The following is a 26,127-nucleotide window of genomic DNA, read 5'->3' as shown; positions in this document are numbered from 1 at the left end:
CCTTCTCACCTATTTTTGTGTCTTCCGCCAACTTGGCTATAGTACATTTGCTTTTCTCATCCAAGTCATTAATATATGTTGCAAATAATCAGTCCCAATACTGATGCCTGTGGTGTTCCACTAGTTACAGTTTGCCATCTTGAAAATAACCCCCTTATCTTAATTCTGTCTTCTATCAGTTAGCCAATCTCTATCCATGCATACCATGGGATTTTTATCTTATGAAGTAACATAATATGCTTCTTCAGAGCTGCAGAATTGTTCAGAATATTGGGAAGTAAATCATTTTTTGCTGCTTTTGGGTTTACAATAGAGGCTTTTGTTTATTTTAGTTTTGAGCTTTGGGAGATTTGTTTTTGATTTGATTGGCACATGACTGGCAAGTTTGCAATAGCACCTCCCCAAAATCTATAATAAGTCATTATATGGAACTGTTATGATTACTATGAAGTTGATTTTTCAATTCTGTTGAATGTATAATTGACTAGTTTCATAACTTTCCTTAGTCATTTTCTTTCTTAAGTATGGGATCTTGAAAATATTGCTTTTGATTAAGCTGTCTCCAGCAATTATCCATATTTTCTCACCTGCACACCACTTGAGTGAGTCAATTAATCATGTATAAGAGAAGCAGGATCCTGCCTAAGTGCTTCCGATTTAGACAGGCAGGAGGCTGGAAGAAATCAGCAAGCCAGGCAGCATCAGGAGGTCGAGAACTGAAGAAGAGTTACACCCAAAATGTCAACTTCTCGATATCCTGGTGCTGCCAGGTTTGCTTTGTTCTTCCAGCCTCCTCTCTACTTTGGATTCCAGCATTTGCGGTGTTTTGACTTGCATTGTTAACTGCATTATTATATATTTTGTGACTGCATTGACCCAGGCCTCACGACAATTTTCTAACTGACACATTCGACCTGTATTCAGAAACTAGATGCAAATTGTCAAGTTTATGATGACATCAAGTTGAGGTGGAACTAGGTGAAGCAATTCACAATGATTTAGTCATGGTATAAGTGGGCAGATTAATAGCAAATTGAAACTTAATACAAATAAATGTAAAATGTTGCACCCTAGAAGAAAATGTAGGTGATTTGAATGATGTTAAAAGTTATTGATGAAGTTTAAATAAACTTATAAAGCTTAATGGATTTGATATTAAGCATATCCGATCAATACAGAGTAAAACCCAATATAACCAATACATTGTTGAATTATATGAACAAAACAGTAGAAAAGTAAGTCAGAGAAGTTAATCATCAAATTCTATGCGTGTTCTTTTCTTATCACACCTGGAATGTTGAAGGTAATACTTTATATTGATTTTTTTTGTAAAAATGTGTTTCCTGTTTCTTGATACCTGACTTGAAAGTACCTTATTCTAACTTTAATTGGTATCCTCTCTTGTTAACAAATAATGCATGGGCTCAAATTCTAGAGACATTGCAAGCAGGAAAAAGAGGCTGATCCTCAGAGTCAGGTTTGAATAATTTGGAAAATTCTAGCCTTTAAATCTGAAATTTAATCTTGTTAATATGATAAAATTGCTCAGTCAGAAATTATCCCAGATATCACATGAGAGAAAAGTGCAAATTGGTTAACATGTGAACTTTGATTGGTAGAGGTACTTTCATGGAGAATGCACAGTTCATTCCAGAATCATAGAATCCTTACAGTGTGGATGCAGGCCATTCAGCCCATCAAGTCCACACTGACCCTCCCACCCAGATCTACCCCCTACTTCTGTAACCTTGTATTTCTCATGCCTAACCCAACTAGCTTGCACATCTGTGAACACTATCAGTAATGTAGCATGGCTAATCTACCTGACATGCATAAATTTTTCCATCACCCTACCTTTAGCAATCAAACTCTATTTAACATAGAACATTGAAAAATACAGCGCAGTACAAGCCCTTCGGCCCTCGATGTTGAGCCGACCGAAGCCTACCTAACCTACACTAGCCCAATAACCTCCATATGCTTATCCAATGCCGGCTTGAATGACCATAAAGAGGGAGAGTCCACCACTGATACTGGCAGGGCATTCCATGAACTCACAACCCGCTGAGTGAAAAATCTACCCCTAACATCTGTCCTATACCAACCTCCCCTTAATTTAAAGTTGTGTCCCCTAGTAACAGCTGACTCCATACGTGGAAAAAGGTTCTCACTGTCAACCCTATCTAAACCCCTAATCATCTTGTACACCTCTATCAAATCTTTTCTCCAATGAGAACAACCCCAAGTGCCTCAGCCTTTCCTCATAAGATCTTCCTACCATGCCAGGCAACATCCTGGTAAACCTCGTTTGCACCCGTTCCAGTGCCTCCACATCCTTCCTATAGTATGGCGACCAAAACTGTACACAATATTCCAGATAAGGCCACACCAGAGTCTTATACAACTGCAACTGCAACATGACCTCAGGACTCTGGAACTCAATTCCTCTACCAATAAAGCCCAGTACGCCATATGCCTTCTTCACAGCACTATTTACCTGGGTGGCAGCTTTCAGAGATCTGTGTACATGGACACCAAGATCCCTCTGCACATCCACACTAGGGAACTGGAACTGGAGCTGGATGAGCTGAGGATTATTCGAGAGGCTGAGAGGGTGATCGATAGAAGCTACAGGGACATAGTTACGCCAGAGAACAGAGGTAGCTGGGTAACAGTTAGAGGTGGGAAGGGGAAGAAACAGGCAGTGCAGGGTTCCCCTGTGGTCGTTCCCCTAAAAAATAAGTATGCAGCTTTGGAAACTGTTGGGGGGGACAGCCTTGCAGGTGTAAGCTGCAGTGAAGGGGTCAGTGGCTCTGAGATTCAGAAGGGAAAGGGGGAGAAGAGGAGAGCGCTAGTTATAGGGGACTCTCTAGTTAGAGGGACGGACAGGCGGTTCTGTGGACATGGGCGAGACTCTCGGATGGTTTGTTGCCTCCCAGGTGCTAGGGTCCGAGACGTCTCGGACCGTGTCTTCAGAATCCTTAAGGGGGAGGGTGTGCAGCCCTCATTGGCACCAACGACATAGGTAGGAAGAGGGGTGGGGAGGTCATTCAAGAGCTCAAGGAGTTAGGCTGGAAGCTAAAAGCTAGGACAGACAGAGTCGTCATCTCTGGGTTGTTGCCGGTGCCACGTGACAGAGAGGCAAAGAATAGGGAGAGAGTGCAGTTGAACACGTGGCTGCAAGGATGGTGTAGGAGGGAGGGCTTCAGATATTTGGACAATTGGACTGCATTCTGGGGAAGGTGGGACCTGTATAAACAGGACGGGTTGCACCTGAACCAGAAGGGCACCAATATCCTGGGGGGTAGGTTTGCTAGCACTCTTCGGGGGGGTTTAAACTAATTTGGCAGGGGGATGGGATCCGGACTTGTAGTCCAGCAAGTAAGCTAGCTGTGTGTCAGGATGTCCAAGACTGTAGGGAGGCTGTGGAGAAGGTAGCACTGACAGGGACTACTTGCGGACACAGAGATGGGCTCAAGTGCGTATACTTCAATGCAAGGAGTATCAGAAATAAGGTGGGTGAACTTAAGGCGTGGATCGGTACCTGGGACTACGATGTTGTGGCCATCACGGAAACATGGATAGATGAGGGACAGGAATGGCTGTTGGAGGTTCCTGGTTACAGATGTTTCAGTAAGATTAGGGAGGGTGGTAAAAAAGGAGGGGGGGTGGCATTGCTAATTAGAAATGGTATAACGGCTGCAGAAAGGAAGTTTGAGGGGGATCTGCCTCTGAAGGTAGTATGGGCTGAAGTCAGAAATAGGAAAGGTGCAGTCACCTTGTTGGGTGTTTATTATAGGCCCCCCAATAGCAGCAGAGATGTGGAGAAACAGATTGGGAAACAGATTTTGGAAAGGTGCAGAAGCCACAGGGTCGTAGTCATGGGCGACTTCAACTTCCCAAATATTGATTGGAAGCTCTTTAGATCAAGTAGATTGGATGGGGTGGTGTTTGTGCAGTGTGTCCAGGAAGCTTTTCTAACGCAGTATGTAGATTGTCCAACCAGAGGGGAGGCCATATTGGATTTGGTACTCGGTAACGAACCGGGACAAGTGGTGGGCTTGTTAGTGGGTGAACATTTTGGTGATGGCGACCACAATTCTGTGACTTTCACCTTGGTTATGGAGAGAGATAGGTGCGCACAACAAGGAAGTTTTTACAATTGGGGGAAGGGAAATTACGATGCTGTAAGACAGGATTTGAGGAGCATACGTTGGGAGCATAGGCTGTCAGGGAAGGATGTGGTGGAAATGTGGGACTTTTTCAAGGAGCAGATACGACGTGTCCTTGATATGTATGTACCGATCAGGCAGGAAAGAAATGGTCGTGTGAGGGAGCCTTGGTTGACGAGGGAGGTTGAATGTCTAGTAAAGAGGAAGAAGGAGGCTTACATAAGGTTGAGGAAACAAGGTTCAGACAGAGCAGTGGAGGGATACAGGATAGCCAGAAGGGATCTGAAGAAAGGGATTAGGAGAGCTAAGAGAGGGCATGAAAAATCCCTGGCGGATAGGATCAAAGATAACCCCAAGGCATTCTATGCGTATGTGAGAAACCTGAGAATGACGAGAACGAGGGTAGGTCCGATCAAGGACAGTGGTGGGAGACTGTGTATTGAGTCGGAAGAGATAGGAGAGGTCTTGAACAAGTACTTCTCTTCAGTATTTACGAACGAGAGGGACCGTATTGTTGAAGAGGAGAGTGTGAAACGGACTGATAAGCTAGAAGAGATACCTGTTAGGAAGGAAGATGAGTTGGACATTTTGAACAACTTGAGGATAGACAAGTCCCCCGGGCCTGACGGGATATATCCTAGGATTATGTGGGAAGCAAGAGAGGAAATTGCAGTACCGTTGGCAATGATCTTCTCGTCTTCACTGGCAACTGGGGTGGTACCAGGGGACTGGAGAGTAGCGAATGTTGTGCCCCTGTTCAAAAAAGGGAATAGGGATAACCCCGGGAATTACAGGCCAGTTAGTCTTACTTCTGTGGTAGGCAAAGTAATGGAAAGGGTACTGAGGGATAGGATTTACGAGTATCTGGAAAGACACTGCTTGATTAGGGACAGCCAGCACGGATTTGTGAAGGGTAGGTCTTGCCTTACAAGTCTTATTGAATTCTTCGAGGAGGTGACCAAGCATGTGGATGAGGGTAGAGCAGTGGATGTAGTGTACATGGATTTTAGTAAGGCATTTGATAAGGTTCCCCATGGTAGGCTTATGCGGAAAGTCAGGAGGCATGGGATAGAGGGAAATTTGGCCAATTGGATAGAAAACTGGCTAACCGGTCGAAGTCAGAGAGTGGTGGTAGATGGTAAATATTCAGCCTGGAGCCCAGTTACAAGTGGAGTTCCGCAGGGATCAGTTCTGGGTCCTCTGCTGTTTGTAATTTTTATTAATGACTTAGAGGAGGGAGTCGAAGGGTGGGTCAGTAAATTTGCAGATGATACAAAGATAGGTGGAGTTGTGGACAGTGAGGAGGGCTGTTGTCGGCTGCAGAGGGACTTAGATATGATGCAGAGCTGGGCTGAGGAGTGGCAGATGGAGTTCAACCCTGCCAAGTGTGAGGTTGTCCATTTTGGAAGAACAAATAAGAATGCGGAATACAGGGTTAATGGTAGGGTTCTTGGTCAGGTGGAGGAACAGAGGGATCTTGGGGTCTATGTACATAGATCTTTGAAGGTTGCCACTCAGGTGGATAGAGTTTGTAAGAAGGCCTATGGAGTATTATCGTTCATTCGCAGAGGGATTGAATTCAAGAGTCGTGAGGTGATGTTGCAGCTGTACAGGACTTTGGTTAGGCCACATTTGGAGTACTGTGTGCAGTTCTGGTCGCCTCACTTTAGGAAAGATGTGGAAGCTTTGGAGAGGGTGCAGAGAAGATTTACCAGGATGTTGCCTGGAATGGAGAGTAGGTCGTACGAGGATAGGTTGAGAGTTCTCGGCCTTTTCTCGTTGGAACGGCGAAGGATGAGGGGTGACTTGATCGAGGTTTATCAGATGATCAGAGGAATAGATAGAGTAGACAGTCAGAAACTTTTTCCCCGGGTACAACAGAGTGTTACAAGGGAACATAAATTTAAGGTGAAGGGTGGAAGGTATAGGGGAGAAGTCAGGGGTGGGTTCTTTACCCAGAGAGTGGTGGGGGCATGGAATGCGCTGCCCGAGGGAGTGGTAGAGTCAGATTCATTGGCGACCTTTAAGCGGCATTTGGATAGGTACATGGATGGGTGCTTAATCTAGGATAGAAGTTCGGCACAACATCGTGGGCCGAAGGGCCTGTTCTGTGCTGTATTGTTCTATGTTCTATGTTCTATGTTCTACCAAGTAGCCTAGCATTAGCCCAGTAATCCATCTTCTTGTTACTCCTACCAAAGTGAATGACTTCACACTTAGCTACATTGAACTCCATTTGCCACCTTACTGCCCAGCTCTGCAACTTATCTATATCCCGCTGTAACCTGCCACATCCTTCTTTGCTGTCCACCACTCCCCCGACTTTCGTGTCATCCGCAAACTTGCTCACCCAGCCTTCAAGCCCCTCCTCCAGGTCATTTATAAAAATGACAAACAGCAATGGTCCCAAAACAGATCCTTGTGGAACACCGCTAGTAACTGCACTCCAAGATGAACCTATACCATCAACTACTACCCTCTGTCTCCTTCCAGCCAGCCAATTCCTAATCCAAACCTCTAATGCACCCTCAATGCCATACCTCCGTAATTTTTGCAGTAGCCTACCATGGGGTACCTTATCGAACGCCTTGCTAAAATCCATATACACCACATCTACTGCTTTACCCGCGTCCACTTCTTTGGTCACCTTCTCGAAGAACTCAATAAGGTTTGTGAGGCACGACCTGCCCTTCACAAAACCATGCTGACTATCCTTGATCACATTATTCCTATCCAGATGTTCATAAATCCTATTCTAATTACAATTCTCTCTAAGACTTTGCCCACAACAGAAGTGAGACTCACTGGCCTATAGTTACTAGGGCTGTCCCTACTCCCCTTCTTGAACAAGGGGACCACATTCACTATCCTCCAGTCCTCTGGCACTATTCCTGTAGACAATGACGACATAAAAATCAAGGCCAATGGCTCCGCTATCTCCTCCCCAGCTTCCCAGAGGATCCTAGGAGAAATGCCATCAGGCCCAGGGGACTTATCTATTTTCACCCTTTCCAGTATTCCTCGGACCTCTTCCCTACGTACCTCAAAGCCATCCATTCTAATCACTTGTGACTCAATACTCACATCAGCAACAACGTCCTGTTCCTGAGTGAATACTGATGAAAAGTATTGATTTAGTGTCTCTCCAATCTCCTCTGCCTCCAAGCACAACTTCCCACTACTATCCTTGACTGGACCGATACCTACCCTAGTCATCCTTTTATTCCTGACATACCTATAGAAAGCCTTAGGGTTTTCCCTAATCCTACCAACCAAGGACTTTTCATGTCCCCTTCTCGCTGCTCTTAACTCTCTCTTCAGATCCTTCCTGGCTACCTTATAACTCTCAATCGCCCCAACTGAACCTTCACGCCTCATCTTTACATAGGCCGCCCTCTTCCCTTTTACAAGGGATTCCAATTCCTTATTAAACCACGGCTCCCTCACAAGACCCTTTACTCCCTGCCTGACTGGTACATACTTATCAAGGACACCCATTAGCTGCTCCTTGAACAAGCTCCACATATCATTTGTGTCCTTCCCTTGAAGCCTATTTTTCCAATCCACACATCCTAAGTCATGCCTCACCGCATCATAATTTCCCTGCCCCCAGCTATAACTCCTGCCCTGCAGTGCACACTTATCCCTCTCCATCACTAGAGTCACCGAGTTGTGGTCACTGTCCCCGAAGTGCTCACCTACCTCCAAGTCTAACACCTGGCCTGGTTCATTTCCTAGAACCAAATCCAGTATGGCCTCACCTCTTGTTGGCCTGTCTACGTATTGTGTCAGGAAACCCTCCTGTACACATTGGACAAACACCGACCCATCTAACGAACTTGAGCTGTAGCTTTCCTAGTCAATATCTGGGAAGTTAAAGTCCCCCATGACAACCACCCTATTACTTTCATTCTTCTCCTGAATCATCCTTGCAATACTTTCCTCTACGTCTCTCGGACTATTAGGAGGCCTGTAGAAAACTCCTAACAGGGTGACCTCTCCTTTCCTATTTCTAACCTCAGCCCAAACTACCTCAGATGGCAAGTCTTCCTCCATCGTCCTTTCCACTGCTATAATACTATCCTTGACAAGCAATGCCACACCTCCCCCTCTTTTACCTCCACCTCTGACCCTACTAAAACATTTAAACCCTGGAACCTGCAATAGCCATTTCTGTCCCTGTTCTACTCACAAGTCCCAGGTACCAACCCACGCTGCAAGTTCACCTACCTTATTTCTTATACTTCTGGCATTGAAGTATACACACTTCAAGCCACCTTCCTGTTTACCGGCACCCTCCTTCCAGATCGATGCCTTGTTCCTAACCTCCCTACACTCAAGGTTCTGTACCCTAAAGCTACAGTCCAGGTTCCCATGCCCCTGCAGAGTTAGTTTAAACCCTCCCAAAGAGCACTAGTAAACCTCCCCCCAAGGATACTGGTGCCCCTCAGGTTCAGGTGGAGACCATCCTGTTTATAGAGGTCCCACCTTCCCCAGAAAGAACCCCAGTTGTCCAGAAACCGGAATCGCTCCCTCCTGCACCATCCCTGTAACCACGCATTTAACTGTTCTCTCTCCCTATTCCTCGACTCTCTATCACGTGGCACGGGTAACAGACCAGAGACAACAACTCTGTTCGTTCTAGCTCTGAGCTTCCAACCTAGCTCCCTGAAAGCCTGTTTAACATCCTCACCCCTCTTCCTACCTATGTCGTTGGTCCCAACGTGGAGCTCGACCTGGGGCTGCTTTCCCTCCCCCTTAAGGATCCGGAAAACACGATCAGAGACATCACGTACCCTTGCACCTGGGAGGCAACATACCAAACGTGAGTCTCTGTCGCCCCCGCAAAACCGCCTATCTGTGCCCCTCACTACTGAGTCCCCAATAACTATCGTTCTACCTTTCTCCGCCCTTCCCTTCTGAGCAAAGGGGACAGGCTCCGTGCCAGAGGCCTGAACCTTGTTGCTTACCCCTGGTAAGTCATCCCCCCACAAGTATCCAAAACGGTATACTTGTTATTGAGGGGAATGACCGCAGGGGGTCGCTGCACTGGCTGATGCCTCCCAGTCCCCCTCACTATCACCCATCTGTCTATAACTTTCAGAGTAACTACTTCCTTAAAGCTCTGATCTATGACCACCTCTGCCTCCCGAATGATCCGTAGTTCATCCAACTCCAGCTCCAGTTCCCTAACACGGTCTTGGAGGAGCTGGAGATGGGTGCACATCCCGCAAGTGTAATCAGCAGGGACGCTAATGGCTTTCCTCACCTCAAACATCTTGCAAGAGGAATATTGCACTGCCTTCGCTGCCATCCCTCTAAAAGGTAAACTTTAAAAAGAAAACTGGATCTAAAGAAACAAACAAGCAAAATGTAGCACTTACCTGCTTACCACAATGAGTCTTATTATTAGGTTAGAGGAGGAGGGCGGGTGGGAGGCTCTACCCCTGTATTGCTCGGGTTCCTCGCCTGTGCACTTTTATCGAGAAAAAAACCTTCCCAGGTAAGCTAGTGCGACACCAGCTTCCGGGTCCGCTAGGCGTTTAAAAAAAAACTTTAATTTTTAACCGTTTAAAAAAAATAACTGGACTATACCGCGACTTAAACTAAACACCATCAGACAGCCGTTACCTGCTCCGCCGAGAGACTGCCTACATTTTTCAAGTCCCTTTCTGCTATTCCTATGCCTCCTTTATTCTCTCCCCTCTTTAGGCACACTGCCTTGCTTAAACAATAATGTAGTCAGTACTTTCCTCTTAAAGTTTAAATGTTGTTTTCACTTTCCTTTGTTGCTTCTCATATTATTTTTCAGTAATACTCCAGAAAATTGCTTTAAGTTAAACTGCAATAATAGAGCTAGAAATTGAGTACCACAGAGGTATTAATGCATTTGTACCTGAGTGATGTCAGAGAACAGAAGTGAAAGAGCTCACTTTGTACAATGGGACAATGTGGAATCGATTTGTATACACATTTTAGCTGGTGCTCTGGACTTGTTTATCCTTTGTTCTTTACTGCCTACATTTTTCAAGTCCCTTTCTGCTATTCCTATGCCTCCTTTATTCTCTCCCCTCTTTAGGCACACTGCCTTGCTTAAACACTTATTCCAATGATCCAGTTACAGAATTCCCTGGCAAAGACTTCGGCTTCTGTTTTCTCCTTTAAGATGTTATTTTAAAATATAACTTTGATCAAGTTTCAAGTCACTTTTCCTAATATCTCCCTGTCAAACTTTAGTTGATACCATTCCTCATTTACTACAATAAAGATACTCTATGAAATTAAATTGTTGAGTTTCCAATCTAACACACAAAATAATGAACTTCACTGCAAATAAGAAATAAAGAAAATGTTCCAAATACAAATTAATGTGCTTATTAAATTTTAAGAAATGACTCTATGATACTATGATAGAAAATAAATAAAGCAAGGCCTCCCCAATAAACCTTTCTCATCTTGTTCCTGGAAAGAATTAATGTAAATTATTGCTGAAGGGGACATATAAAGGTTCACCTAATTTACCACATCTAAATCGCTTATAATACCTTAATAGGATCAAGTTATTTAGGTTTCTATCTTAAGGTTTAGAACATGTTTCCATGGTACATAGCTCTCAAGTATTTACAGAACAAATATATACCACAGAATCGATAGATAGCAAAGCTTTTTCTACACTACCCTATTAGTTCACCACATTCAAATCAAAGAAACATACCTCTGACTAAACAAATTTGATGCTTTCAATTCCTAAAATCCATTACTTTAGCAAATCCATGAAGTTGTACTGAGTTTTTGCGTGGCCTCAAATCATAGACTAATACACATACAGAAGTAGATTGTGATCACCAAAATTAATTTTGGAGAAGAGACTTTTAAGTTAAAATAAAGAAATTTTATTGGATCCAGATACTATCAAAGAGCAGCAGAGCAAAAGAGTAGTATTCTAACCTCCCATTCCTTAATGATCCTTTTTGCTGATACACCCAGGCTTTTGAAAAGAAATAAGGCTTTTTGTGAAATTAGCCAAGAATTTTAAAGATGGTCTGACTGCAACGGTTCAAGCATCATTTGAAGCAATGCTACAGATAAAGAGAACTCCACCTACATGCATGCTGGTTAATGTAATAGAAGAATGAAGTGTGCCAAATCCAGATTATGACTCTTTTCACACCATTTAATTGAATCAAATATAGAAGAGAGGTCCAAATAAGACAATACAGATAAGTATTCAAAGCAACCTAATGATTTGTGTCTAACCATAGGAAGAGGGCACAATAAATATTTCTACGTGGCATTTTATAAATAGTTCTCATAGCAGAAAGGCATGTGAAGCCCATACAAACAGCATACAGTAGATTTTGCCAGCCCTTCCAGGGTTGGCAATAATTTTACATTATATAAACACAGTGAGTTTTTGGCCTGGATTGAGCTTGCCACTGTGAGCTCATTCAATTTATTTCTGTTTGCCAAAAAGTCATGGAAATGCCCTCACTGCATTGCTGTCAGGCAAGAACCCCACATTTCACAGGTTCAATTGTACAGTTGCTCCTCATGAAGCAGGCGACACCCCTTCTACAGGAAAACAACATAGACTAACGTGGCAAGCGGTGGCACAATGAGGAAATACTATTCCCAAAATTTAGATCATCTGGGTAGAAGCAACCTAAGAAAATCTGCCAAGGAAAATACAGCCAATATTTTTGTATTTTAAACAGACAGAAAAATACACACACCACAAAATGTTACCTCCCATCCAGCTATACTACAACTGTAGTCACATGCAAAACAGTCAAACAACATTTCAGCTCCTTCATTATATATGTATTGTTATGACCAATTCCCAATTCATTCCACTCCCAGGTGAGGAGGGAAGGACTGACATCCTTTCATTCTTCAACCCTGTCCTGCTGTTGGACACAAGGTTAACTTAAAACAAAGGATCACTTCCCTTGTGGATATCTTTCCCAATGCTAATATATTCACATATATATTATGGTTAAAATAAGCCAATTTAACCAGGCTTTCTTGTTTTAAAGAAAGAATAAATTTAATGGTTACCAATACATGAGGGAAAATAAACCAACACACACACACACACACACAGTAAAAAGATATTAATAAAAAAAAAGATATATGAATCAGTCAGTGGATTGTCCGTTTGGAATAGATAGTGAAGTGTTGCAACATTTAATTTGGCTGATTCCAATAGCACTGACCCTGGAAGTTGAGTAATTGGTTTTAAGATTCTGCATTCTACAGATCAGTTGAAAGGAATTGTCCAGTTTTCTGTTTGACTGTGACTTTTGATTGCTAGAAGCAAGTCACCAATCAGAGAGAGACATTTCTGTCATTCTTCTTTGCACTGCCAACCAGGGGAGTGTATAGTAGACATTCTGAGCTGTCACCTCCCGTGTTAGATTTTCAGGAATATCAGATATCAAGATCCTAAGCTGTTCTGCCAACAAATCTGTAGGGTATCATCTTTGTGGGTGATGCTTATGGCACATCTCAGTACTAGAACATAGAACTTGAGCCAGTACTATGCTATACTGTTCTTCAGCCCTTGATGTTGTGCTGAGCTTTTATCCTACTCTAAGATCAAACCAACCTACATATCCTACATTTTGCTATCATCCATGTGCCTGTCCAAGAGTCACTTTAATGTCTCCAATGTATCTGGCGCTATCACCACTGCTGGCAGTGCATTCCATGCAACCACCGCTCTCTGCGTAAAGAAACTACCTCTGACATCTCCCCTCAACCTTCCTCCCATCACCTTAAAATTGTGCCCACTCGTGATAGCCATTTCCAGCCTGGGAAAATGTCTCTGGCTATCCACTCTATCCTTGCCTCTTGTCATCTTGCACACCTCTATCAAGTCATCTCTCATCCTTCTTTGCTCCAATGAGAAAAGCCTTAGCTCCCTCAACCTTTCTTCATAAGACTTACCCTCCAGTCCTAGTAAATCTCCTCTGCACCCTCTCTAAAGCTTCCACATCCTTCCTATAATGAGGTGACCAGAACTGAACACAATATTCCAAGTATAGTCTAACCAGGGCTTTACAGAGCTGTAGCATGGCTCTTAAACTCAATTCTCCTGCAGAACACTACTGGTCACTGAGCTCCAGGCTAAATACTTGCTAACTACTACCACCTTATGTCTTCTATGGGCCAGCCAATTCTGTATCCAGGCAGCCAAATTTGCCTGTATCCCATACCTCCTTACTGTCTGAATGAACCTGCCATGGGGAACCTTGCTAAAATCCATATATACTACATCCACTGCCCTAGTTTCATCAGTGTGTTTTGTCAAATTCTCAAAGAATCCAATAAGACTTGTGAAGCATGAACTGCCCCTCACAAATCCATGCTGACTGTGTCTAATCAAGCTATGCTTTTCCAAATAATCATAAATCCTGTCTCTCAGAATCCTCTCCAATAATTTGCCCACCACTGACATAAGACTGACTGATCTGTAATTCCCAGGGATATCCCTATTCCCTTTCCTGAACAAGGGAATAACATTTGCCACCTTCCATTCATCTGGTACTACTCCAGTGGACAGTGTGGATGCAAAGAAAAGGGCGCAGCAATCTCTTCCCTTGCTTCCAGTAGTAGTATATCCCACCTAGTCCAGGTTTTCCAAAATTTCTAACACATCCTCCTTCTTAACACCAATTTGTTAGAGTGTATCAGCCTGTTTCACACTGCCCTCACAAACAACAAGGTCCCTCTCACGAGTAAATACTGAAGCAAAGTATTCAATAAGGACCTTTCCTACCTCTGACACCAGGCACAAGTTCCCTCCACTATCCTTGATCGGCCGTACCATCAATCTGGCCATCCTTTTGTTCCTCACATAAGTGTAGAACGCCTTGGGGTTTTCCTCAATATTATCCACCAAAGTTTATTCATGCCCCCCTAGAATCATAGTCATAGAGGTGTACAGCACGGAAACAGACCCTTCGGTCCAACCTGTCCATGCCGACCAGATATCCCAAACCAATCTAGTCCCACCTGCCAGCACTCAGCTCATATCCCTCCAAACCCTTCCTATTCATTTACCCATCCAAATGCCTTTTAAATGTTGAAATTGTACCAGCCTCCACCATTTCCTCTGGCAGCTCATTCCATACACGTATCACCCTCTGCATGAAAAAGTTGCCCCTTAGGTCTCTTTTATATCTTTCCCTTCTCACACTAAACCTATGCCTCTAGTTTTGGACTCCCCCACCCCAGGGAAAAAACTTTGTCTATTTATCCTACCATGCCCGTCATAATTTTGTAAACCTCTTCAAGGTCACCCCTTAGCCTCTGACGCTCCAGGGAAAACATCCCCAGCCTGTTCAACCTCTCCCTATCGCTCAAATCCTCCAACCATGGCAACATCCTTCTGAATCTTTTCTGAACCCTTTCAAGTTTCACAACATCTTTCCAATAGGAAGAAACCAGAATTGCATGCAATATTCCAACTGTGGCCTGACCAATGTCCTGTACAGCCGCAACATGAGCTCCCAACTCCTGTACTCAATATTCTGACACAATACTCTGACTGATAAAAGAAAGCATACCAAACACCTTCTTCACTATCCTATCTACCTGTGACTCCACTTTCAAGGAGCTATGAAGATGCACTCCAAGGTCTCTTTGTTCAGCAACACTCCCTAGGACCTTACCATTAAGCGTATAAGTTCTGCTAAGATTTGCTTTCCCAAAATGCAGTACCTCACATTTATCTAAATTAAACTCCATCTGCCACTTCTCAGCCCCTTGGCCCATCTGATCAAGATCCTGTTGTAATCTGAAATAACCTTCTTCACTGTCCACTACACCTCCAGTTTTGGTGTCATCTGCAAACATACTAACTATACCTCTTATGCTCACATCCAAATCATTTATATAAATGACAAAAAGTAGAGGACCCAGCACTGATCCTTGCGGCACTCCACTGGTCACAGGCCTCTAATTGGGAAAACAACCCTCCACCACCACCCTCTGTCTTCTACCTTTGAGCCAATTCCAAATGGCTCGTTCTCCCTGTATTCCATGAGATCTAACCTTGCTAACCAGTCTCCCATGGGGAACCTTGTTGAATGCCTTACTGAAGTCCATGTAGATCACATCTATGCACTGCTCTCATCAATCCTCTTTGTTACTTCTTCAAAAAACTCAATCAAGTTTGTGAGACATGATTTCCCACGCACAAAGCTGTGTTGACTATCCCTAATCAGTCCCTCAGGATTACCTCCAACAAATTGCCCACCTTCGACATCAGGCTCACTGGTCTTTAGTTCCCTGGCTTGTCCTTACCACCTTTCTTAAACAGTGGCATTACGTTAGCCAACCTCCAGTCTTCCAGCACCTCACCTGTGACTATCAATGACACAAATATCTCAGCAAGAGGCCCAACAATCACTTCCCTAGCTTTCCGGAGAGTTCTAGGGTACACCTGATCAGGTCCTGGGGATTTATCCACCTTCATGTGTTTCAAGACATCCAGCACTTCATCCTCTGTAATATGGACATATTTTAAAGATGTCACCATCTATATCCCTATATTCTATATCTTCCATATCCTTTTCCACAGTAAATACTGATGCAAAATACTCGTCTAGTATCTATCCCATCTTCTGCAGCTCCACACAAAGGCTGCCTTGCTGATCTTTGAGGGGCCCTATTCTCTCCCTAGTTATCCTTTTGTCCTTAATGTATTTGTAAAATCCCTTTGGATTCTGCTTAACGCTATTTGCCAAAGTTATCTCATGTCCCCTTTATGCCCTCCTGATTTCCCTCTTAAGTATACACCTACTGCCTTTATACTCTTCTAAGAATTCACTTGATCTCTCCTGTCTATGCCTGATACATGCTTCCATCTTTTTCTAAACCAAACCTTCAATTTCTTCAGTCATCCAGCATTCCCTATACCTACCAGCGTTTCCTTTCACCCTGACAGGAATATACTTTCACTGTACTCACATTATCTCATTTCTGAAGGCTTTCCATTTTCCAGCCGTCCCTTTACCTGCAAACATCTGCCCCCACTCAGCTTTTGAAAGTTCTTGCCTCATACTGTCAAAATTGACCTTTCTCCAATTTAGAACTTCAACTTTTAGATCTGGTCTATCCTTTTCCATCACTAAAACAAACAGAATTATGGTCGCTGGCCCCATAGTGCTCCCCCACTGACACCTCAGTCACCTGTCTTACCTTCTTTCCCAAGAGTAGGTCAAGTTTTGCACCTTCTCTAGTAGGTACATCCACATACCGAATCAGAAAATTTTCTTGTACACACTTAACAAAATCCTCTCCATCTAATCCCTTAACACTATGGCAGTCCCAGTTTATGTTTGGAAAGTTAAAATCTCCTACCATAACCACCCTATTATTCTTACAGATACCTGAGATCTCCTTACAAGTTTGTTTCTCAATTTCCCTCTGACTATAAGGGGGTCTATAATACAATCGCAATAAGGTTATCATCCCATTCTTTTTTCTCAGCTCCCCCCAAATAACGTTCTTTGGATGTATTTCCGGGAATATCCTCCCTCAGTACAGTTGTAATGATATCCCTTATCAAAAACACCACTCCCCCTCCTCTCTTGCCTCCCTTTCTATCCTTCCTGTAGCATTTGTATCCTGGAACATTAAGCTGTCAGTCCTGCCCATCCCTGAGCCAGTTTCTGTAATTACTATGATATCCCAGTCCCATGTTCCTAGCCATGCCCTGAGTTTATCTGCCTTCCCTGTTAGGCCCCTTGCATTGAAATAAATGCAGTTTAATTTATTAGTCCTACCTTGTCCCTGCCTGCCCTGACTGTTTGACTCGCTTCTGTTCTTAACTGTAGCAGTCTCAGATTGATGTCTTTCCTCACTATCTCCCTGGATCCAACAGTGCCCCCCCCCCCCACCCTCACCCCTCCGACCTTACTAGTTTAAATCCTTCCAAGCAGCTCTAGTAAATCTCGCTAAAGGAGATTTAGTCCCTTTCCAATTTAGGTGCAATCCTTCCTTCTTGTACAGGTCACTTCTACCCCAAAAGAAATCCCAATGATCCAAAAATGTGAATCCTTCTCCCATATACCAGCTCCTCAGCCATGCATTCATCTGCTCTATCCTCCTATTCCTGCCCCCACTAGTTTGTAGCACCAGGAGTAATCCAGAAATTGCTACTCTCGAAGACCTTCTTTTTAAATTCCTGCCTAACTCTCTTTAATCACCCTTCAGTATCTCAATCTTTTCCTTTCCTATGTTGTTGGTTCCAATGTGGACAATGACCTCCTGCTGGCCCCTCCCCCCCTTGAGAACATTTTGCACCCTCTCTGAGACATTCTTGATTCTGGCACCAGGGAAACAACACACCATTCTGATTTTTTGCTGCTTGCCACAGAAACGTCTGTCTGTACCTTGGATTAGACAGTCCCCTAACACAATTGATCTCTTGGAACCCGACATACCCCTCATTGCATTAGAGCCAGTCTCAATACCAGAAACTTGGCTGTTCATGCTACGTTCTCCTGTGAATCGATCACCCCCTATATTTTCCAAAACAGTATACTCGTTTGAAATGGGGATAGCCACATAAGACTCCTGCACTATCTGCCTACCTCTCTTACCTTTCCTGGAGTTAACCCATCTATGTGACTGTATCTGAGACATCCCCCCTTCCTATAACTGCTATCCATCACATACCATTGCTGTTGCAAATTCCCCATTGCCTCTAACTGTCTCTCCAACCAATCCATTCATTCTGATAGGATTCGCAACCAACAATATTTATTGTAGATATAATCCACAATAACCCTTAAACACTCTTTAAACTCCCACATTTGACAAGAAGCACATATCACTCTACTAAAGACCATTTTTGCTCCTTCACAGTCTACAGACCCAGAAAATAACACCGTCTTATTCCTCTACAAATACACTGCCCCAGGTTAAATTAATATTTTAAGTTTAATCAAGAGGCACATCTCAAAAAATATATAATCAAGAAAGAACCCATTCTACTCACTACTGCAGGCTTTCTGTAGGCCATGCTTAAAACTATTCAGTTATCTGTTTCTGTGCTGTGACTTCGCCCAAACAGTTCCTCTCCAAGATCAGTTGTGAATTTCACTGTTTGTTAATTTTCCCAGACACGCTCCGACATCCAGCGATATATGAATTCAAACAGCAAAGGCAGTAACTGTGCAAGCTCACTGTGGTGTCAATTTCTTTCTCTCTCTCTCTCTCCTGCACTGACCTTCTAGCTCTCCTAAGTCCATCCTTTAGTTCCTTCCTTGTAAACCTCTACAGCCCTGTCAGATCCTTGCTCCCTCAACCTTCTTCTTCTTGACAAGATGCTCCGCATCTCTTGTCATCCAAAGTTCATTCACCCTACCATTCCCTTCCTTGCTTCAGTGGGACAAACCTATTCAGCACTTGCAGCAAGTGCTCCCTAAACAACCTCCACATTTCTGTCATGCATTTCTCTGGGAATATCTGCTCCCAGTTTTTGCTCCACAGTTCCTGCTTAATAGCATTGTAATTTCCCCTCCCCCACTAAAACATTTTCTCATAATGCCTGCTCCTTTCCCTCTCATTGACTATATTAAAGGTGAGGAATTGTGATCACTATCACTGAAGTGGTCTCCCATCGAGAGACCTAACACCTGACCTGGTTTGTTGCCAAGCACCAAATCCAAAATGGCCTCCCCTTTAGTTGGCCTATCTATATATTGAGTCAGGAATCCTTCCTGGACACACCTGACAAAATCAGTTCCATCCAAACTATTTGCGCTAAGGAAGTTTCAATGAAGTCACCCATGACAACTGTTACTTCTGCACTTTTCCAAAATCTGCCACCCAATCTGCTCCTCTGTGTCTCTGTTGCTATTGGTGCAACTATAGAAATCTCCCAATAGGGGAGATCCAAGATAGCGGCAGTCTGAGTGGTCTGCTGTGCTGGGCTCTGTGCCATACCCCTGAGCAAGGTGGACCTTTACTACCGCCCCTTTTCAACCACTCTAAAGAGAAAAATGTATTAATCTAAACTTACTGATTATTTGGAGCTGTTGAAATCACCTGAGACACCTTCACGCCAGGATGAAAGGGGCCTAAAGGAGGACAGCGGACAGGGCACTCCCCAACTGCATCAGGGGTGCCTGCAGCCAGTACTCAGCCTCCGGAGATTGCCCCTCCGGACCCAGCAGGACAGCAATACTTACTCTCAGAGTTTGCTAAGCTCCAAGAGTGGATTCAAGCAGCAGTGGAGCCACTGTCTGCCATGCTAAAAAAGCATGAGCAGGAAGTCCAGTGGAGGAAAGGACCATGGCATTGGAGACCCTGGCGGAGGTCTCAGGAGGAAGGACCCAAATGCTGGACAACCATCTTCAGGTCCTTCAGGATCAAGTCAAAGATCTAGAAAATAAAAATAGAAAGAAAAACTTACGGATCATGGGCATCCTGGAACATGAAGAAGGTGAAGACTTCGTTGGCTTACTGCAGGGTTGGCTCCTGAAGTTCCTGCAGTTAGAGTTGGAGTTGGGCCTGGTAAGCATGGAGCAGGACTACCAGATCACAACACGCAGGTCCAGGCTGGAACGGCGCTCCCGTGTGGTCCTAGTGCAGCTCCTGTATTACAAAGAAAAACAGTTAATAGTGGAAGCAGCAAGAAGATTGGGAAGGAAGTGACAAGCCTTTACGTATAAAGGTTTAAAGATAATGTTTTTTCAAGATTTTTCAGGAGCCCTGGTCAAGAGGAGAAGGACATTTGATGATGCTAAAAATGAATTAAGGAACCTAAACATCCAATACTCCATCAGGTACCCAGTCGTGTTGCATTTCGCCCACAGGGAGATGGCATGTAATTTTGATTCCACCTGCGCGGTTTAAACAGTTAGTGGACACATGCGATGAGCTGGGACTAGTGGATGTATGGAGGTACCTCCTCCCTAATGGAAGAGACTTCACATTCTATTCCAACCCACACAAATGTCATATGCAAATTGATATGTGTTTTATGCCAGCTGATGGTCTGAATAAGGAATATAGCTGTTTCGGATCATGCACCAGTATGTTTAGATATTAAAGCTAAGGATAGTGGAGTGAATGCACATCACTGGTGCATGGATTCATTTTTGTTAGGGGATTGTAAATTTATTGAATATATTATAAGAGAATTCACGACACTTTGGGATAATAATTCAAGTACGGCTAGTAATTCAGCAATACTTTGGGATGCCACTAAGGCATATTTATGAGGTCTGATCATTTCATATTTGACGACTAAAAGAAGCAGAGGGAGGAGCAGCAGGGGTTACTGGAGGCCTGACTAAAGGTAGCTGAGGAAACATATTATAACAAGCCATGGTTAAACTTCAGTGGGTCACAGCTCCCCGGGCTGCCTTCAACTCAATGCACACACAAGTGGCGAAAAAAGAGGTCTCCTTTGCCAAACAAAGACTGGTTGAATTCAGAGATAGGCCTAGTTTATTTAACTAGGAGGAAAAAAGCCTCCCAATCTATTACCTCTGTTAGGGAGAAGGCTGGTACGATTACCCATGAATTGAAAAAGATCAGTGCTAGGTTTAGGGAATATTTTGAAGAGCTGTATTGGTCGGGGGGGAGTAAACATAATACAATGGGAATGCAGTCCTTCTTCGAAAATCTGGACCTCCCCAATGTGAGGAAGGAGCAGGCTTCCCTTGTGAATCACCTTGAACAGTACAGGAAGTGCAGGAAGCAATAAGCAATCTCCACGATGGCAAAGCACCAGGGCGAGATGGATTCCCAACCAAATTCTAAAAGAATTCATAAACATATTAGTGGAACCACTTCTGGGGATGTACAAATATTCTTATATACAGGATTCTCTGCAGGCAACTCTTAGGGAAGCTAATATCTCCCTTATTTTAAAGAAAAGGATGGACCCCAATGAATGTACTTCATATAGGCCAATCTCGTTACTGAATGTAGATTTCAAAATTTTATCGAAGATGTCGGCTCTGAGGTTGGAGAAGATTCTGCCCCATATTATAAAAGAAGACTAGACACGTTTTGTTAAAGGCTGCAGTTCCTCTAACAATATTAGGAGAGTACTGAATACATTACAGGTATGTCAGCAAAGATTGATTCCGGGGTTGGTGGTCTCCTTAGATGCAGAAAAACCCTATTTGAGGGTCAAGAGTGTTTTGGTTTGGGAGGATCCTTTGCCAGGTGGATAGCAGTACTGTGTAAGTATCCTAAGGCAGCAGTTAATACAAATGGTGTTAAGTCAAATAATTTTAATATTAGAAGGGGTAATCGACAGGGGGTCTCCGTTATCACCGCTGTTATTTACCTTGGCAATTGAACCATTAGCTGAAACTATCAGAAGGGACTCTGAAAAAGTAGTGCCAAAGGTGAGAATGAGGAAGCAGAAGATTACCCGATATGCAGACAATGTCCTTTTATTCTTGGCCAATCTGGAGAAGTCTGTTCCCAAATTGATCCAAATGATTTCAATTCGGGTTATAGGATCAATTTCACAAAATCAGAAGTAGGGGGTTTAGTGGAGGTGCCTAACCTGAAGGATAAAATGCAAAACCAAAAGAGTTTCTGTATTTGGGAATTTTTATTATCCCTTCCTTCCACCAGCGGTATAAGGCTAACTTTGTACAATTACTAGAGAGGATAAAACAGGACTTGCAGCAGTGGGAGGAATTACCATTATCATGGTGAGGCCAAATAGCCCTGATTAAGATGAATGTCCTTCCCTGACTGCTATATCATGAGAATGCTTCCGTTGTTGTTACCTAGGCAAGTATTACTGAGGAGTAATGGTTGGCTAGGGTCCTTTATTTGGCGCCATAGGCGTCCTCTAGTTAAATTCACTAAATTACAGCTTTTGCAGGCTGGGGGAGGGATGGATCTTCCAGATTTGAAGAAATACCAATCTACCCAGATTGATTCCACAGCTTGATCTCTCATGCTTACATCATTTCTCATTACAGCACTGATCCCTTCCTTCACCAGACAGGTCACACCACCTCCTTGTCCTTTCAGTCTGTCTTTCCGAAATGCTGATACTTAATTCCCAGACCTGGTCTCCTTGTAACCATGTCTCAGTAATCGTTACCAAACATAGTCTTGTGTTTCTATTTGCACCATTAATTTTGTTTTGAATACATAGTGCATTTAGATAAAAAGCTTTTAAAAATACTAGTAAATTTTCTTACTTTTTTAAGGATTCCTTGATGCATAAAGACGTTCACCTGTTCTGTTCCTCACCTTTATTGTCTGGTAATGAACTGCCACATCCCTAGCCTGCATTCATACCTCCTCCTTTAATTCAGTTTTTCTAATTTCCCCTGTAACTGAACTCCATCCCTCCACACCCACCCCCACCACCATTTACTTTAAAGCCTTGTCTACAGCTCCAGTTATGCAGTTCACTAGGACTCTACATGATTCAGATGAAGACCGTCCCATTGGAACAGGTCCTTTCTCCCCAGTACTGGTGCCAACATCCCACAAATACAAACCTATTTCTCCCACACCAATTTTTAAGCCACACATTTACCGACTTAATCTTATTGACTTGATTCAACTCTTTGCTCAACTTGCAGACAGAACATCTCCAGAAATAGTTTCATGTCTTGCCATATGTATCAATGCCTCTGGAGACTCCAAGGAGTCTATGGTCCCATTTAGTTCCCAAATACATTATGTCTTTTGGGAACATCATCCAAAAACACGATGGTTGGTTTCTTTGTATACGTTGATGACGGTACGCTTCTGAGAGTCAAAAAAACTTGTGACATAATGTTTCCATTTTGAAATTAAAGTACAGTGTCATTGTTGAGCATGTTGGATAGCATCATAACTGCCAATACCTGGGTTATGTCGTATCATCAAGTGCTTCTCAGTTTATAGCTGATGGAAATGATATGTTACTCGATAATCCATGTGGTCAGGCAGCTGGAGGTTCATGCACCTGAAGGGACCTCCCAGGGTCAAAGGTTCCAGTGCCATTATAAAGGTCAACTGGACACTACACCAGGAGCTACAAGCTAGAAACTTTCCAGGAGCCTTTGGTGATCATCCCTAAAAAATCCAGAAATGCCTGCCAACAAATCTAAGATGACTCTGAAGTTTACAATCTGCCCCCGGCACCTGTCCCGCCCTCTGCCCCCTGACCCCTGCTGTTGGGTGGAGTGACTGAAAGATGATCTATACTGTTCCTTTGTGATGACATCAGGAGACCATCCAATCACATCACTGTGGCTCAGTAGTCAGCACTGCTGCCTCACAGTGCCAGGGATATGGGTTCAATTCCAGTCTTGGGTGACTGTCTGTGTGGAGCTTGCAAATTCGCCCTGCGTCTGCATGGGTTTCCTCCAGGTGCTCCGGTTTCCTCCCACAATCCAAACATTTGCAGGTCAGGTGAATTGGCCATGGGAAATTGTCCATTGTGTTCAGGGATGTGTAAGTTAGGTGCATTAGTCAGGGGTTAATGTAGGGGAATGAGTCAGGGTGGGTTACTGTTCGGAGGGTCGGTGTGGACCTGTTGGGCTGAAGGGCCTGTTTCCACACTATAGCGATTCTATTATTCTATCTGCGCAATGTAAGCAGATTTCACAACATAGGTCAGCCCATTGGGTGCAACTAAAGGGATAGCAAACAGAGCAAAAAATAGTTAATCATCTCTTACACGCTGCAAGGATAAGTGAACCTCCTTCTCTCTGCTAACTCACACTTGTAGGGACATAACTCTGCCACTTCACAGCATCTTCAGAAATCCTCACAGTCTGCAGGCCTTGGTATCACATGCATGATGATTACAGGAGGGCTGAACACCACTTCATCTTCTCAAACAACTAACCCTTCCTGCCTACTCTGCTTCCTGCTCATTCACTGGTGCCGTCTTACTACCTAGTGTAGTCATGCACACTCACAAACTGCTCCTGCTCCATGTACTCCAAATGATAAATCACCTTTCTCCATATTCACTGAGATTTTTGTGCAACAATTAATACTCCTGGAGGCCCCTAGCTATCAAGGTGCCAACACCCAAGTCCTGCACCATCCCTAGGGAAGACGGAGCAAGCATGACTTTCTTGATTCCCTCCTCCCCATACCCTTTGAGACTAAGTAGTTGCCCCTCATGACTGTCACCATTCTCTCAGATACCAACTACAACTAGACCAAATTCCAGACGTGAGCAGTCCTCATCCTTTTTGATGCTATGCACTAATTGTGAAAGTGCTCCACATTATGTACAGCCTACCTTGCCTGACTTTGCAGAACAGCCTCCCCCAGCAGTCCACCAGCAAGCCAGAATTTGTAATAAGTCTCCATCTCTCTGATATTGTTTGACTGCTGGATTGACTGTGGCCCAGTTTCTGGTCTGAAACAGCACAGATCCCCAGGATGCATCAAACAACTGCTTGACTAACTATGCCCAAACCCCAGAAATGCTCAGCCCCTGGACTGACTACATTGGTATCCTATGACAGACTGAAATCTACCTTTGCCCCACTAAAAAGGCTCCCCATCATTATGCAGTGCATTTGTCAGGCTCCTGGAAAGTTTCTAGCTTGTAGCGCCTGGCGTAGTGTCCAGCTGACCTTAATAAAGGCACTGGAATCTTTGACCCTGGGAGTGATACCACCTCTACAGTGACCCAGCACGGTATTTTACAGTGAAATGTTCTCCCATCCTATTTTACATTGGTGCTTCATTGTTTGCAACAGATACAAGCTGACTGCCTTACCCTTTGTGCTAGAGTAAGCCTTTCCAACCATGGGTTTCCTGCTTGACAATTCTCACTGACGTGCCTGTCTGTCTCACCGGAGAAGCTGGTGCTCTGCCATTGCCCAGTTGGGTGGAGCAATGATCCTCCTCATGGAGGTGCCTCCTGTAGTTGTTCTGTTTCAGTAAAAGTGAAGAGAAGGAGCATGCTCTGAAATCTGTATTCACCTGGACCGGAGGCAAAAGACAAACCTCGACAGTTACACACTTGGCGTACACATTCAAATTTCTGAAATGTTATGCATTTTGATCATTTATTTGGTACAAGGATGTTTATTCCAATGAATAGGCAAATACATGGGGAGGCAAAAGCCTAATGGTATTATCACTGGACTGTTAATGTAGAGACCCAGGTAACATTCTGGGGAGCCAGATTTGAATCCTGCCATGGCAGATAGTGGAATTTGAATTCAATAATAAAATAAAATCTGGAATGAAGAATCTAATGATGACCATGAACCCATTATCAATTGTTGAAAAAAAACCCATCTCTTATGTCTTCTAATATCTCCAATATTCTTTTTGGAAGGAAACTGCCATACTTCCCTGGTTTGGTCTACATGTGAATCCAAATCCACAGCAATATGGATAACTCTTAACTGCCCCCTTGTCAGTTGAGGATTGGCAATAAATGCTGCCTAACCAGCAAAACCTACATCCCATGAATGAGTTAAAAAAAAAGATGCAAATACATATCTATGTAAATATGTACATGCCTTCTCTGAGGTTGAGAAAGTCACCTCAGCATCTGAGGATGCAGAACTAAATTGCAATCATTTAACTCAATAGTGAGAATCTACTTTTTTTTGGATTCTTACCCAATTAACCCATTAGGATTGCAATTATCCCCAACACCCTAAGGAGTTACTTACACTCACTGAACCATCGAGGTAAAAACAAGGACTGCAGATGCTGGAAACCAGAGTCTAGATTAGAGTGGTGCTGGAAAAGCACAGCAGGTCAGGCAGCATCCGAGGAGCAGGAAACTCGACATTTCGGGCAAAAGCCCTTTATCAGGAATAGAGGCAGAGTGTCTGCAGGGTGGAGAGATAAATGAGAGGAGGGTGGGGATGGGGAGAATGTAGCATAGAGTACAATAGGTGAATGGGGGAGGGGATGAAGGCGATAGGTCAGAGGGGAGGGTGGAGTGGATAGGTGGAAAAGAAGATAGGCAGGTAGGACA

Source organism: Chiloscyllium punctatum, chromosome 1 (genome assembly GCF_047496795.1).
Source record: "Chiloscyllium punctatum isolate Juve2018m chromosome 1, sChiPun1.3, whole genome shotgun sequence".
NCBI classification, from domain to species: Eukaryota; Metazoa; Chordata; class Chondrichthyes; order Orectolobiformes; family Hemiscylliidae; genus Chiloscyllium; species Chiloscyllium punctatum.
Note: the sequence above shows the minus strand (reverse complement) of the source record.